Source organism: Amblyomma americanum, chromosome 1 (genome assembly GCF_052857255.1).
Source record: "Amblyomma americanum isolate KBUSLIRL-KWMA chromosome 1, ASM5285725v1, whole genome shotgun sequence".
In the NCBI taxonomy this organism is placed as follows: Eukaryota; Metazoa; Arthropoda; class Arachnida; order Ixodida; family Ixodidae; genus Amblyomma; species Amblyomma americanum.
The window spans coordinates 189,652,170-189,666,318 of record NC_135497.1 but is presented as its reverse complement, the minus strand read 5'-3'; the positions used below and the strand labels follow the sequence as shown (position 1 = coordinate 189,666,318).

The 14,149-nt window shown below is 52.8% G+C and overlaps 1 protein-coding gene across 1 annotated transcript in view; it reads left to right on the top strand.

Moving 5' to 3' along the window:
• Window positions 1-8,209: 8,209 nt before the first annotated feature.
• LOC144114395 (uncharacterized) overlaps window positions 8,210-14,149 on the top strand; it is a 61,878-nt gene continuing 55,938 nt past the window's right edge. Inside the window, exon 1 of the mRNA XM_077648122.1 lies at window positions 8,210-8,318. The gene's annotated coding sequence lies outside the window, so the exon portion shown is untranslated. The remainder of the gene's footprint in view (window positions 8,319-14,149) is intronic.

Genomic DNA, 14,149 nt, shown 5'->3' with positions numbered 1-14,149 from the left:
TTTCTTGTGCGAGCTGTCTTTCTCGACTGATAAAATTTCGGCGAATCCGAAGTCAAATATCTGATGGCGCTGTACGCACGTTGCTTTCGACTGGAAGGCGCTTACTGAAACCCCTGGTTGAACTATGGAAGGTGCTGCCCTTGTGCTTTCATGTTGCCTTGAATGCACCCTGACCCAATAGCAATGGCAATACTGTTTCAGTACCGACTGCCAAACTTAATCTTGATATGCGTTTGATCAAGTGCTCGTTACCTTATGGCTTCTCACCACTGCATTCATCCTTTCGGAAGTGGCCGGGTGACTTCGCTCCCGATATCGAAACAGTCGCCGAGCTGTGTTCTCGTACTTTATACAGTTAAGACAAGGCAATTTTTGTGTCTTTATAGGTTTTGGATCTTTTTGTTTTTTGTTTTTGGGGGGGGGAGGGTTTGAGAAGCTCGCCTAAATTAATAATACTTTTTGGGCTCAAGGGTCGCAACAGTTTAGCCCTATCGCATGGCTATGCCAGCTCATGTTCGGTGTTTCACCTTTGTATGCGGAGACCGAAATCGAACGACCAGCTGGCCCGCCTTGACGTGATAACTCCATGGGAACTGACAAACTTACGGAAGAGCCGAATCCATTTCGCTCACGGCACACGGGGCGTTCCCTCGAACATGAAGGACACACAAATTCAGCACTTGGTGCAGACATCACCCCCCGGAGGTCCGCGCAGCCATCCTAAAACTACGGTCGCGATCCGCGCCAGGCATGGATGACATCACAAAAAAGACCCCCCGCAACGTAGATCACCAGTCTATCCAAGCGCTAGCAGACCACTTCAACAAGTGTTGGCAGTTAAAACTCCTCTCCTCCTGGAGTCATCTTTATCCCCAAACCTGGGAAACCAGCCACCTTCGAAAACCTGCGTTCCATCTCCCTGGCATCCTGCCTTGGAAAACTCATGGAACACTTCAACCTCAACCGCCCGCAGCTGTTTCTCAAGGACAGTCATACCCTCCCCCACACGATGCTAGGCTTCCGCCCCACCTCTGCACCCAAGATGCGATGCTCCGCGTATCCTCAGAGATCTTAGACTAATTCCGCTGCCGCCATACTAGAGCTCTTCTAGCCTTCGACAACATAGAATATGAAGCCCTTCTCACCACCCTGTCTTCCCTCCACATCGGCTCCCGCCTATACAACTACACTTGCGCCTTTCTCTTGGACCAGACTGTTTAGCTGAGCCTCAGTCCCCTCCTCTCTGACCCCCATCTCCCTCAGCAGCAGCGACATCCCCCAAGGTTCCGTCTCTCCCCCTTCCTCTTCAAAATTTCCCTCCTACCTTTGGTCACCGTCCGAGCGGACATCCCCAACCTCTCCCCTTCCTGTATGCCGATGACATTACCCTCTGGACAACAACGGGTAACGATGGAATCATCACGCAGGAGGGGCAGGTGTGACCTGAGAGGGTGTAAATGGTGCGATCTTAGCGGCTTAACGTTCTGCATACGCGCGGTGTCTGACCTAAGGCAAAGCCATGTAATAAAAGAAATGTTTGGTTTGTTGTGAGCAGTGCACCGATGAAACTTGCGCAGCGTTTTGGGGACAGTGCTGAACGAATGCGCATTTGTCGACTGATAATGCACTGTAATTTTCTATTAGAACTTTCTTGTATACTACAGTCGTTAAATTCAGTGACCTCCTGGTGGCCGCCGTGAAAGCTGCTGGAGGAAGGTCGCAAGTAGGGACAAATATATATACATAAAAAGCTAAAGTAAATGAAGGGCCCGTTTGACAAACTTATGAAGGGAGCCAACAGTCACCGAAACCAAGGTACATAGGGGAACTTGTATATATATATATATATATATATATATATATATATATATATATATATATATATATATATATATATATATATATACCTCTTGTCGTGTGTAGCTCGTTGTAAAGTGGAGATTGCTCTACGAGCAATCCTGAACGAGCGGTGTGAGGAACTTCTGCATGCTAAGGCTTTTTTTACTCCATGCGAGCCGCTGTTTTTTTTTTTTTCTTTTTTGACGCACTATCTCAGAACTAACGCGGCGGAGCTAAGAAAAGGAACAGAATGGATGGAGACGCTACAAGTCGGAACGTCATGTGAACTGCTGCTGTGCTCGCAAGGCGATGGGAGCGTTCGAATGGCTCTCTCTCTCGCGCGCGCACTGTCTCGTCGCACCCCGGGAGGCCGAGGAGGAAGGAAGAGCGCCAGCAGCCGAGCCCCGTTAGAGCGGAGTCCTCGACGAAGACTCGCTCAGGCCGTCTTCGCGGCGGGGCGGCGCCGTACAGTGTACTTTCTTCTTGTTGCGTGGCGCGCGCCGAGGAAAACCTACGGCTCCGTTGGAACTTTCTAGCGGCCTCCGAAAAAGAGTCGTCTCCTCCGCTGCGAGGAAAACTCATTCCGCGGTCCGGGTCTACGCGCAGCCAGGTGGAACGAGCAGCCCTCTCTCGCGCGCCGGTTCTTTTCTATTTTAAAAAGGCGAAGAGTTGGTTACGGAGGGAGGAAGGCCGCTGCCTTGTTGGCAATCGGATTTTGAGTCGACCGGTTTTCGCACTCTAGCCGCCGTCCCATCGTGTGTGTGCGCCCGAGACTGGCGCCGCGAAGCCGAGTCAGCTGCTGCGCGTGCAGAGCTTGTCACCCCTTTGGCCATGCCGATCACGTTGCGGTTTGCGGTGCAGGACAGTGCGCCTGCCTGCGCCGCCCCGGCTGGTTGATAGATTTGTCTCTGCTGTCTGGCTCATTGTTAGGCGCGGCTTCGTCTGACGCCGCTCGTTCGACTCCCGGATGCCGCGTGACGGCCGCGTTTTTCGGCTCCCGCGGGGGGCGCGTTTCGTTCTCATTTAGCTCGAGAAATCTCTGCACGCACGCAGCGCAAACGCCGCCTTGCACCCTGGCCAAGTTTCACGCGCCGCTTGGGGACAAGCGTGGACGTTTTGTGCTCGAAAGTGCAAAGAAAAGAACGATTGAAAAAGAGATTTAACCGAGAGTGTCGATGAGGCAAAAAGTTTTGACGCTGGTGACGTCATGACAAAGCTGTTGGTGCGAGCGGCCGTCGCTTTCTGGGGCATTATTGCTGCGCCCCAGCGCCCTGTCGCAAGAGTGCTGCAACTGTGTAGGCCGCCAGGCAGAGGTTTGAAGGTGTGGGCTTGTGTGCATGGGAGGACGGCAGCCTGCGCTTTTGTTTCCGGTGCTTCGTTTAACGAACCTGGCGCGTTTAGCGCTCGTTGGCTTCTTTCTTGTGGCACAGTCCACGCAATGTTCGATGGCTGGGTTGTCGAGGAGGGTGGCTCACCATGGCGATGTCGCATCAACACCAGCTTCTGTTGCGTGCAGTCCGGATTACTTTTGCGTGCGGTGGAAACACACTGGATGCTGTACTCTCAGATGCATGCATATTACACGGTACTGATTAGGGGTGTGCTGATAGCTCTTCTTGAAACCGAATCGAATACGAATCGAAGATGTGTGTGATTACTCGCTACTAGTGTGAGTGTTCGTTCAAAATGAATCAGCGAAGCGCTAAAGCTGCGCAGCAAGTCATGGAATTCAAGCCGTCGCGGTCGACAGACGCTGATCTTCAGAGAGGCTGGGTAAGCAGCGGGTGCCTATGGCGACGGCGGACACGAAGGTTACAGACGGGCGTCTGTCGGTAGTCGAGGCTAACCGGAGTGGTTATCTCTGTCCGAGCTGAAGTCAGACGAGTGGACGTCATGTTTTCACGCAAAGCTGTGGCTCGCATCTGCTAAGCCGAGTGCCGATGCTGCGGAATCGCGAGAACATCGCCGTTTCTGAGCAGGCTCGGTGCGAGACGGGGACGCCACCGTGGACGCCATGTTCGCCATGATCGCTGCGCGTTGACGTGTTTCGCGGGAAATTTAAAAATACTCCCGTATGCGGCTGACGAAAGAAACCGAGTCCCAGACTGAAGTACATTTATTTTTTTTTAGGGTGGTGGCCGCAGCTGGCACAGGACAGTTAAATGGAGAGATATGAGAGAGGTTTTTGTCCTGCAGTGGGCGTATCTATGCTGATGTTGATGTTGAATGGCGTTGCTTGTCCAAAAGCGGCCCGGATCGCTCGGGATTTTAACGAATGAACAGGCGCGGTAAGGAAGGAGTTCATTAGAATTATCAAATATTTTCTTTAATAGCCCGCCTATCCTGATTTGAACTGAAAGAGATAGTGCCCGATTTTTAACCTCCAACCCCGTAAATATTAAAACCCGATATCGAAGGGCCTATATAAAAGAAAGCAGAGCTGGCGAGCTATTGTGGCGTTGCTCTTTCCTATCGCCGCGCGGTTTTTCTTGTGTTTTCCAGAATGCAGCTTTTGAGGTCGAAGCGTTTTGTGATCGAAGGGGGGTCTCAGTTGCGTTTGTGCTGCTACATTCGCACTAGCGCCGCGGGTAAGCTCTGGTGAGTGCCTCGTTACGTCATTGCGTGCGGACCAATCAGTGAGCGGCATTCTGCCTGGTCATAGTGGCGCGTTTTGTTGTCGTCATGCGTGGCGTCACTCCGTTATGACCATTCAGCGTGACGCGTTGCAGGCAGTGTGTTATGCCAGCGACAAAATAATAAAAGCTCCCAGACTTGTCGCCCTCACCTGGTGCGACGAAGTGTCAGCGGTAATTTAACATCGGAAACCAGCCTCGTGAATAAGTCCACTTCCAATGATCTGCGTCCAATCTTTTCGATGGCCCCTCTGTATAGTGGGGTGCTGTTTTTTTTTATTTAAATCTTCTCGCCTTTCTTTTTTTCTCTATCTACTATCCCTCCAAAGGTCACCTGTCCAGTGGCAACGTGGTGGTGCTTCTGACCTGCGTGTCTGCCCCGACTGCGGGCCTTTATCACGCGTACGCTTCGCCCGACACACGGTCGCAAAGCTTGCTTCTTGTGATGACCTTTTTCTTTTTCCTGGGTTCGCTTTTGCCGTGCTCTTTGAGGCCGTACAGGTTTTGGTTTTCTTGCGACTGTGGCGCGACTGTGGCGCGCCTCTGACACGTGCCGTGTTCTTGGTTACTAAGACGCAGTACTAGATAGTAGTAGTAGTAGTAGTAGTAGTAGTAGTAGCAGTAGTAGTAGTAGTAGTAGTAGTAAGTGTTTAATGTAAAATAAAAACAAAAAGAAAGGTAAAAGATTTTTGCTCACCCCGGCATCTGCCATCACTACGGCGGCACCTCAGCTGGGGCAGCGGAAATAAAGGATAGCAGGCAGTTTGCAGAAGTGAAATGAAAGAGGTGAGGGGACAGTAAGGAAGGATAGAGGGAGAGGTGATAAATACACTATTTACATAACAATACATTTGTACAAGTTGAGCGCGTGCAGAGTCAATAAGAAAAGAAAAACACACGCGCACAACGCTTTGCAGACAGCAGCTGGGGTGGGGCGCCCAGCTGTTAATCCTCCGAGGTAGCACACGCGCAGCGTTCGGTCACTGCGCGACACTACCTGGCGCAAAAGAGACGGGACGTCAAGCCCGTCTGTTCGAGAAATGCGCAGACGCCTGTCTCACATATCTCGGTGGACACCCGGAACGCGCCCTAAGGGAAGGAAAGTGGAATGAAATTTGGTTTTAAGGAAAGGAAACTAAGCCTCTCCCACACACCCCGGTGGACACCCGAACCGCGCCCGTAAGGGAAAGAAAGTGTAAGTTGGTTTTAAGAAAACGAAATGACGCCTGTCTCGCATTGCGCCATTTCCTTCCCCCCCCCCAAAAAAAAAAAAACTAATTTATTTTTCAATTTGGCTTTCTGAAATTATCTGCATGGTTTGCGCATCGTTTGGCACCGGATTTGGTTCCACATCTCCGCATACAACGAGAAACAATACACTTGTGAATACCACCGAAGCTATATTGAATATGTACTGTCTTGTGTGAGCGCCTTTAATTTCGTTTCGAAGGAAGCAAGATGTTTACCAAATAAAAAAAATGCCTACTACTGTGCGTGTGCGTGTCAGTATGACTATCCATGGAGACCGCCGGTCGCTCGACCACAAACGTAACCAGGGAGATGCAGCTTTTCGCTTTCGACCATGTTTAACCAGAGCTAATCCACATTAATTTTTGAAGCGAAAGGCTTCACTAAGCGGGTCAGAGCCGAGCTTCGCGTGAGGCGAACTGGTGAGTTATGCGCATGCGTGAAAACGAGTGACGTCACGCGCCGCGCAGGTGGTCGCTCCTCGCCGCTGCCGCAGCCGCCGCTGACTCCGTCGCCTGACCTTTCGGCGCAGCCGCGCGCTACTGCACATGTGCGTCATGTGCATGCGCAAGGAGGCTATATAATGCGCTTGCCAGAGAATAGGCGTGCGCACGCGACATGGAAGAGAAGGAGAGTGCGGCTGCTGCTAGACTACGCAGAAAAGCTAAGAAACTAAATTCGTCCGATCCAGAAGTACTCGCTTCGGAGTTGGCTGCACAACAGCGAAAAAATGATAAAGCCAAAGCTAAACGTGCAGCCGAAACGCCTGAACAACGGGAAATACGCCTTGCTAAACGATGTCGGAAAGAAGCCGAAAAGCGTGTCTTGACCGAATCTTCAGCCAGCAGCAGCCAAGCGAGTGGGGTGGAGGAAACAAGAGAGTCAGAAGAGGAAAATCCCAAGACTCGCCGTTACAACGACCACGTGGTACGACTTAGTGAAAGTGCGAGTCCGACTAGGGTGTGGTTATGCTACGAAACATAACCATGACGTCAAACCAAGCATAACTGAAGCTTTTCGCTTGTATCTCCAGGATTAGCTGAACTAATCCACATTAATTTTTCATTTGCCCTTCACTCAAGATATCATGCGTTCATGCCTCAGCGGACGCAAGGAGTGCGTTCAGGTATTTTCCCGGTAGTGTTTCGCTGTGACACTCCGAGAGGCGGTGGTTTCTGGGGCAAAGAGTGTGGACCCCCAGCTTGTTGCACAATGGCGGGACATATATTGTTCGAATCTGCGTGGGGTCAAGCACAGACCTGCAAGTCGCAACTTGTGCCAGCTATTGGTCGGGAGTCGAACTATAAACCAAGGAATGCTTAGGCATTTGGAGAAGATTGTGGGCCCACAAATTGCCGCACAAGCGCGGTATTGGCCGCATTCGGAACTCTGAGAGATCTAGCATAAAACGACGAGTGGAAACTTGTGCTTGCCATCGGAAGCGAGTCGAACCGTCAACCAACACGTGCTGGGGTGTCACTGGCGACGCGTCACACTATGGGTGTCTACGAAAACCAGTTATACCATTACTTTGTCCCCCAATTTTCTTCGAAAGCAAAGGAAAGGCGCATGCCTGGCCACCTGGGACAGTGAACACCTCAGTCGTGCTTTAAGCTACATGGCGGTAGTGGCATGTGTGCGCTGCATGCGTTGGCATTCACAACGTTGTAACAGAAACGCGGCACTGAAGCTATAGACCGTCGGCGGTCACTGCGATCATTAATAATAATAATAATTGGTTTTTGGAGGGAAAGGAAATGGCGCAGTATCTGTCTCATATATCGTTGGACAACTGAACCGCGCCGTAAGGGAAGGGTAAAGGAGGGAGTGAAAGAAGAAAGGAAGAGAGAGGTGCCGTAGTGGAGGGCTCCGGAATAATTTCGACCACCTGGGGATCTTTAACATGCACTGACATCGCACAGCACACGGGCGCCTTAGCGTTTTTCCTCCATAAAAATGCAGCCGCCGCGGTCGGGTTCGAACCCGGGAACTCCGGATCAGTAGTCGAGCGCCCTAACCACTGAGCCACCGCGGCGGGATGCGTTCATTGCCGTTGACAGCTTTCTAGACGCCGATGATTGTACAAAAGGAAGGCGCATAACTGGCTTCCTGGTGCAGCGGACGCCTGAATCGCGCTTTGAGGTACGTGGTGGTGGTTAGAGAGAGATGTGGGGTGCATGCATTAACGCTGACAACGTTGTGGCAGGCACGCGGCACTGCAGCAGTGGGCCAGCGTTCATTGGGTGACCTTTCGCGATCAACCGTTAACTGCCACCTGCCAGGGTGGCAGGGCGGGCGCGCCGCCTACCCAGTGTACGGAACGCACTCAACGTTGCAGACGCCAAGCCGCGTCTGCTTGCCCGATACACCACAGCTTTCGCTAACAAGGTTCAGCAGTAGTTCAACCGCAACTGATTTTTTACCAAGCTAGATAGAACAAGAAAGCATTTTACATTCCTGCCTTTCGTTTCTCTCCGTGCTTTTACGCAGCTTTACTCCGAGGTGAAGACGGGGAGCGAAGGGGGCGTGCGCCGGAAGCTGTTCAACTCGGTTGCCGCCAGCAGCATCGGAGGTCGTTGCTCGCCGTGGGAGAACAGGGTGCGTAGGCTTCTTTTCTATACCCAGTAAATATACAGGGTGCACGCACAAAAATCACAGAAGAACGAAATATTCAGTACTTCCAAAAGTAGGGACAGTAGCGCGGTGCGGTTTAGGCGGAAATGCACAGAAAGAGATGGGATTTTTTTTTTTAAATACCGAAATATGACAATATTTTCCTTTATTAAAAAAGTTATTCAGTTTTGTTCTGTCAACACCGCATTGCGCTGCTGTCTCTACTGTTCGAATTATTGAATTTTTACTTTTTCCGGGACTTTCGGGTCATCCTGTGCAAACGAGTATTGCGCGTGTGGGCCACCAACTTGCTGGTGTATCAGTCGCATCGCTGCTGAAACGCCACCAGTCTGGTGATCCCCACGCGCGCGTGTGTAGTACGTTTTCGCCATAGAAAGCTGTAGCATTTACAGCTGTGCGGATCGTGCAGTCCAACTGGTTCAAGTGCGCTGGCGATCATTAAGGGCAGAGAGAAATTTCCTGCGTCACTAATATTCTCCCCAAGTTTTAGCGAAGTTGCTTGGGCCATAACTGCTTTCGACTCATCCGTACGTACCGTTCGCAAAGCTCCGTTGTTGAAAATGCGCTGCACATGTGTACTTTGTCATCGTGTGAACTTTTTCCGCACTTAATACTGTTCTGGCGAAAAAACACAGATGAGAACGTTGAATTAGCGCAACTGCTATTTACGTTCGTTCCAGAAAAAAAAAAGAGAAAAACGAACAGGGCGTTTTACACGCTTTGTATACGATGACGTCGTGTTGTCCTAGTTGTCAAGGGTCGTTGCATTGTACAGTGGCGTGCGCACCAGGCTCTTCTAGCGTCTGCGCTGGCCCCGTCCCAAGTTTGCTTGCACCGGCGCTGCTTCTTTCGGCCTGCGGTCGGTCTGCGTGCATCCTGTCCGGTGGCTTCCGGCTGGATGCAGAGCGGCACCGTATCCATTGGTCGATGCCACGGCTGCGTGCGGGCGTCCCACGTCGCGTTCTGCTACCGCAGTCGCGGTCGATGTGTGTGCGCGTGCGGCGTGCGCGGCCTTTGTGGCGTCGCGCGGCGGTCGGCAGGTCCGGCCGGCCACCGTCATTGTGCGCGGCTGTTTTTCGACGCCCTTCCTGCCCGGCTGACGGTCCGCTGTGCATGCAGCTGGCAGCTGCCGCCTTTTCCGGCGCGCAGCCCGCCTGTGCCGGCGGCGTGCGAATGGCACCTTGCACTGCATTGCGCGCGGGCGCTCTTTCATCGCCGTGTGCTGAGTACGAACGTGTGTAGGTGCTCGTGCGACGTCACACGCCGTCTTGGAGCTGTCTCGAATATTGTGCTTTTTATTTTATGTTTTTCTTCGTTGAGTTCAAGACAACATGGCTGCGGCGTCTGCAGCTTGCACCTCGCGTTTAAATTGTGTGTTTCAGACTCTAGAGCCGGGTCGCACGTTGGCTCTGAATAGTGGCGCCGTTAAGGGCCATTGATCTGCAGATTCGCAAATGTAGTATAGGCTAATGTGAGCCCGAACTATAGTGTGTTTTCTCTTTCCTGTTTTTTATTCCTGTCAGAATTCTGCGTATTACCGTTACCTTAAGCGATTTCACTGCGATCCGTGCAGCGCCAACTTCAAGCAAACTGCTACCCGAGCATCTTGTCTCACTTTTCCCATTCAGCCGGCTGCTAATCGCAGTAGCTGTTCGCAACTCCCGCAGTTGTAACGCACCCATTGTACTCATGCAGGTTGGTTTCGCGCGGCGACAGCTCCTGCGACGAACGCCCCCCCCCCCCCCCTTTTTTTTTTCCTGACTCATCTGACTTCGTTTCTGCAGTTATTCCATTCCTTGCACGCACGCATGACATCCTACTTCTCTCGCGCCTTGATCTGCCTGCCTCCCTATCTTGCCCTGGACCTGTTGGTCTTAAAACCCCTCAGACTTTAGCTTGTATCAAACCACACCCAGTGCTTCCTGTCATCACGTTCTTAGCACCACGACACTCGTCTCTTTCATTTGAAAATAAATCTTCTCATCCCGTTTGGTCTGTTCGCCAAATCCGTACTGCTTACTTGATGCCGTATAAGTTCTGCACGGAAGCTAAGCTGGTTGGTGTTCGCTTTGCTCCCTTCTTACATTTTCTTCTCCCCACCGCTGCGTTTCTTCTGCCTGTTTTTTTATCACTATTTTCTTTATGGCGATAACTCCTGAATAAAACTGGATGGGAAGCCGTGAAGGAGTGAAGACTTACAACCATGCGCCGAAGTGTTTAAAAGTGTATTGTTTGTCACGAGAGAGGAAACGTCCTTAACAGAGCGCCATGTCCTTCGTCAAAGATCCAGGACTGCGCCGAAACTACCTGCCCAGAATTTTGTTGTATGTTCCGAGAAGCGGAAATGGAGGATTTAGCCAGTGCGCCCGTGTTACCGCGAAAGGTTGTTCCTAGCCTGCGCCTCGGTTTTGGCCGGAGCCGACGCTTGTCACATCCATTGTTTGGCGAGTGCAACATGGGCGCGATCGGCTGTATCTCACGCCTTCTCCCAGCCCATTCATACAGGCGCCAGCATGCGAAAACGCTGCTGGAACTTCGCATTAATCTGAGTCCACTGAAGTTGCTTAGCGACCGTGGGAGCAGATGCTCCATTCGTCGAGCGCCGACTCCGCCACATCGAGGCCAGGTACTCGCGCCCACGCCGAAGCCGCGTACCTGCCCCACTGCGTCTGATCACTGCGAGCACAAATTGCCCGGCGGCCTGGGGTTGCTTCGCGGCGTCGCGTCCCTGGCGTGCCACCAACACGGCGTAATAGGCGGTATCGGGAAGCCGGGCAGCGGTTCCGTGCGCGCGTGCTTATTGTTATTGCGGAACCCCCCCGCCATTGTTGGCCAAGTCCGCGCTGTGTCGATTGGTGCTCCCGTTGTCCTTCCCCTTCGAGCGGCGTCGTGCAGTAATGGCCGCGAGGGCGCGTCCGCAGTGTCGTCCGACGAGGAAGAGCACGGCTGGAAGGGAGAGGAGGTTCCCAGGCTGGTGTGTGGCATTCGCGGCCGGAGCGCAATCGGCGAGCGCCCTTTTCTGTCGCCGCGCGTCCTGTGTGTGCGCATTCATCGCCTGCGTGCGTGTGTGCAGCGCGGCCGGCACAACGACGACGACCCGGAGCGCGTATATGTATGCATGCGGGTCGCTTCGGGCACGCCGCTTGTCTTGCGGCGAATTGGTTGGGGGGTGCCGCTGTATGTGAGCGGGCTTTGTGCCGTGCGCGGCGCCGTTGTGTTGCTTTCCTCCCCTCCCGTTCTATCCTCCGTCTGCCCGTTCGGTTTTTATCTGTGGTGTTGACGGCTGTTGCTTTTAACAGCGTTTGGGTCTGTTGTAGGCAGTCGCCGGTAGTTGTATCTGTAACGCGGTGTCGCACGCCGTGCGCAGCATGGACTGTGCCCTGCTGTGTACGGCGACCACCCTTCTAACGAGCTCGGGCACAACGGATTAAGTTGTAAAGCCTCCTACTGTGTGAAGGTTATCAGTGGGACATGCGCTGGCTATATAGAGCATGTCATTCGACACTCCGATCTTCGAGCGCGTAGTGGCCCTCCCGAATTCGACGCCTTTTGTGCCTTCCTGCACCCTACTTCATCGTAACATTTGCCGACGAGTGAGCGACAGCAGCGTCGGCAGCGTTGACGGCTGTTGGAACAAGTCCGCGGACGCTTGTTCTTCCTCACGTGCGTCAACATGAGCAAGGGTGAACGTAAACGTACGTCGGCCCGGTCGTTGCCATGTGGGGTTACCAGTAAGGGGTGTTAAGGAAGACACTTCGCCCGCATAACGCGGCTCCGAGCCAGAACAAGCTGAGGGCGCAGCCAGCGTTCACCACGCGCCTGCGCACTTTCTCCGAAGGAAGGAAGGCGCTGTTAATAGGGAGTACATGTGTTTATTGCACAGTAAGGTGCATTACAGAACACTGCGCTGATCCCCAGACCTTGGTACAAGCCGTAGCCTTGCCGCAGCACCCGAATGGATGCCCGCGGCGCCACGTGCGCAAAGCAAAGGCCACACACGCCTGACGGGACACAGCCACTGAGGGCGATCGCGAGCCACACGGCCAACCAAAGTGTTAAATTGACCGACAAAGCACAGAGGAGGATGGGGAATGCGCAGGGCTCATCCACACGACACAGGGCGTACTTCGGTGGCCCATCGTGCATTGCCACCGGCAATGGCTGGCGGTGACGGAGAACCAACCAGGCACTCCCGAATCTGTAGCGTCAAAGCCGCACAGGCGGGCGACAGGACTCCGGAGGTTCAGGCCTGGACTCGAGCATACATAAAGGTGCGTGCGTTTCATCGCCCGCCTTCTTGGTCCCCTGGCAAAGGCCAGGGAACCGGGGGGGACACTACGCACCTTGCTGCTGCCAATAGTCGCCGTCGGTGGCGGTGTCTCCGTTCATTTCGCGTTCGCGGCCTCTCGCCTGAAAAGCTCCCCTGATGTCATTTGGAGCGACCCAATGTGCCTAAGCGGGAAGAACGGAACGGGGGGTGTTTAGCCACGGTTTTTGAAAGAGCTTCCCTTCGGAGGGAGACAAGCAGCGCCTCCACACGCTTTCCGCTCGCAGGCCGTGGTGGAAACACAATCCCCACAGGCTGCACGTGTACGTCGCGCCTGGCCTCATGATTCCTTCAGGCGCAACTTATCGTGCACATACGCAGTAATGTGGAAAGCGTACGATTTCTCGTCAAGTAACGTTCGTTTTTTTTTTATCCTAGAAGTGAGCTGGACGCTCAGTTGCTCGCCAATGTACACGCATCTTTGTTTCGTATACTTTGTCCTCTATGCAACCGAGGATAACGGTCTATAAAAAAAATTGGAAGGGACACTTAAGGTCCGCCTTAAGAGCATACGACGCGATTGTGTAGTTGGTCAATTACCATATATGCAGAATTGTTCATACTCTACACTCATAGATCCCTGGGAGTCCTCGTACCCTTACCAGCGCAGTAGTGCAGCGGTTAAGCGATGCGCCACTGCCCTGCGATGGCAGGTGCTCTCAGCGGTGGGCCTTGTGCGAACCAGATTGATCTTCCCGAGCGACCAGTCATTAAAAGCCACTTGACGCGGTGGTCAGTTTGCTCACAATCCGGTCGGCAGGTTGTGAAGCAGCTAAATGGTCACGTGACCTATGTGGCCTACCTGCATCCTAGGTTGCTCTCTATAGGGACCACCTGCCAGAGTCATGCTCGTGATGATTTGCTCGCAACGCCTACGCCGACAGCGCCGACACCAGATTTTCTGGACAATGGGGACTTAAACGCTATTGCGTTAAAATGTTTGTACGCTGGGCTTTTCGCTTTTTGTGGTTTGTGGTGAGAGTGGGGCACTGGAATGGCTGCTCACCTGTGCCACCCACGTCAGCAACGGCCGGCTGGCTACCAGGCTGACGCATCACGTTCGCACCACGCGCGTGCTGCGTCGACCGATTCCGCTACGGTTGATGGCATTGATAAGAGGATAAACGTAAGAGTAGCTGATTTTTTTTTTGGTCCTAGTTGTCGTATTGCTCGCAAACTATAACAACTTCTCCCATCCTCGTGCGGTTCGGACATTCACATTGGGATATACTGCACCAAAATGTCGCATATTTTGTCGGTCGGCGGAAGCTCACATTGTGCTATACATGGCCCCATAATGTCATCGAACCTATTACAGAAGAAAGGCTCGTTTTGGCTTGTTTTCTTTTTTCGTTTCGCCGTGACTGTTGCATTATGCGTAGGATTTCTCTTAAGGTGTATATGTATAGTATAAGCCCACAGACGGAATGTAATTGAAGTTACTGCAGGAAGTCTACTCGGCGGCCCT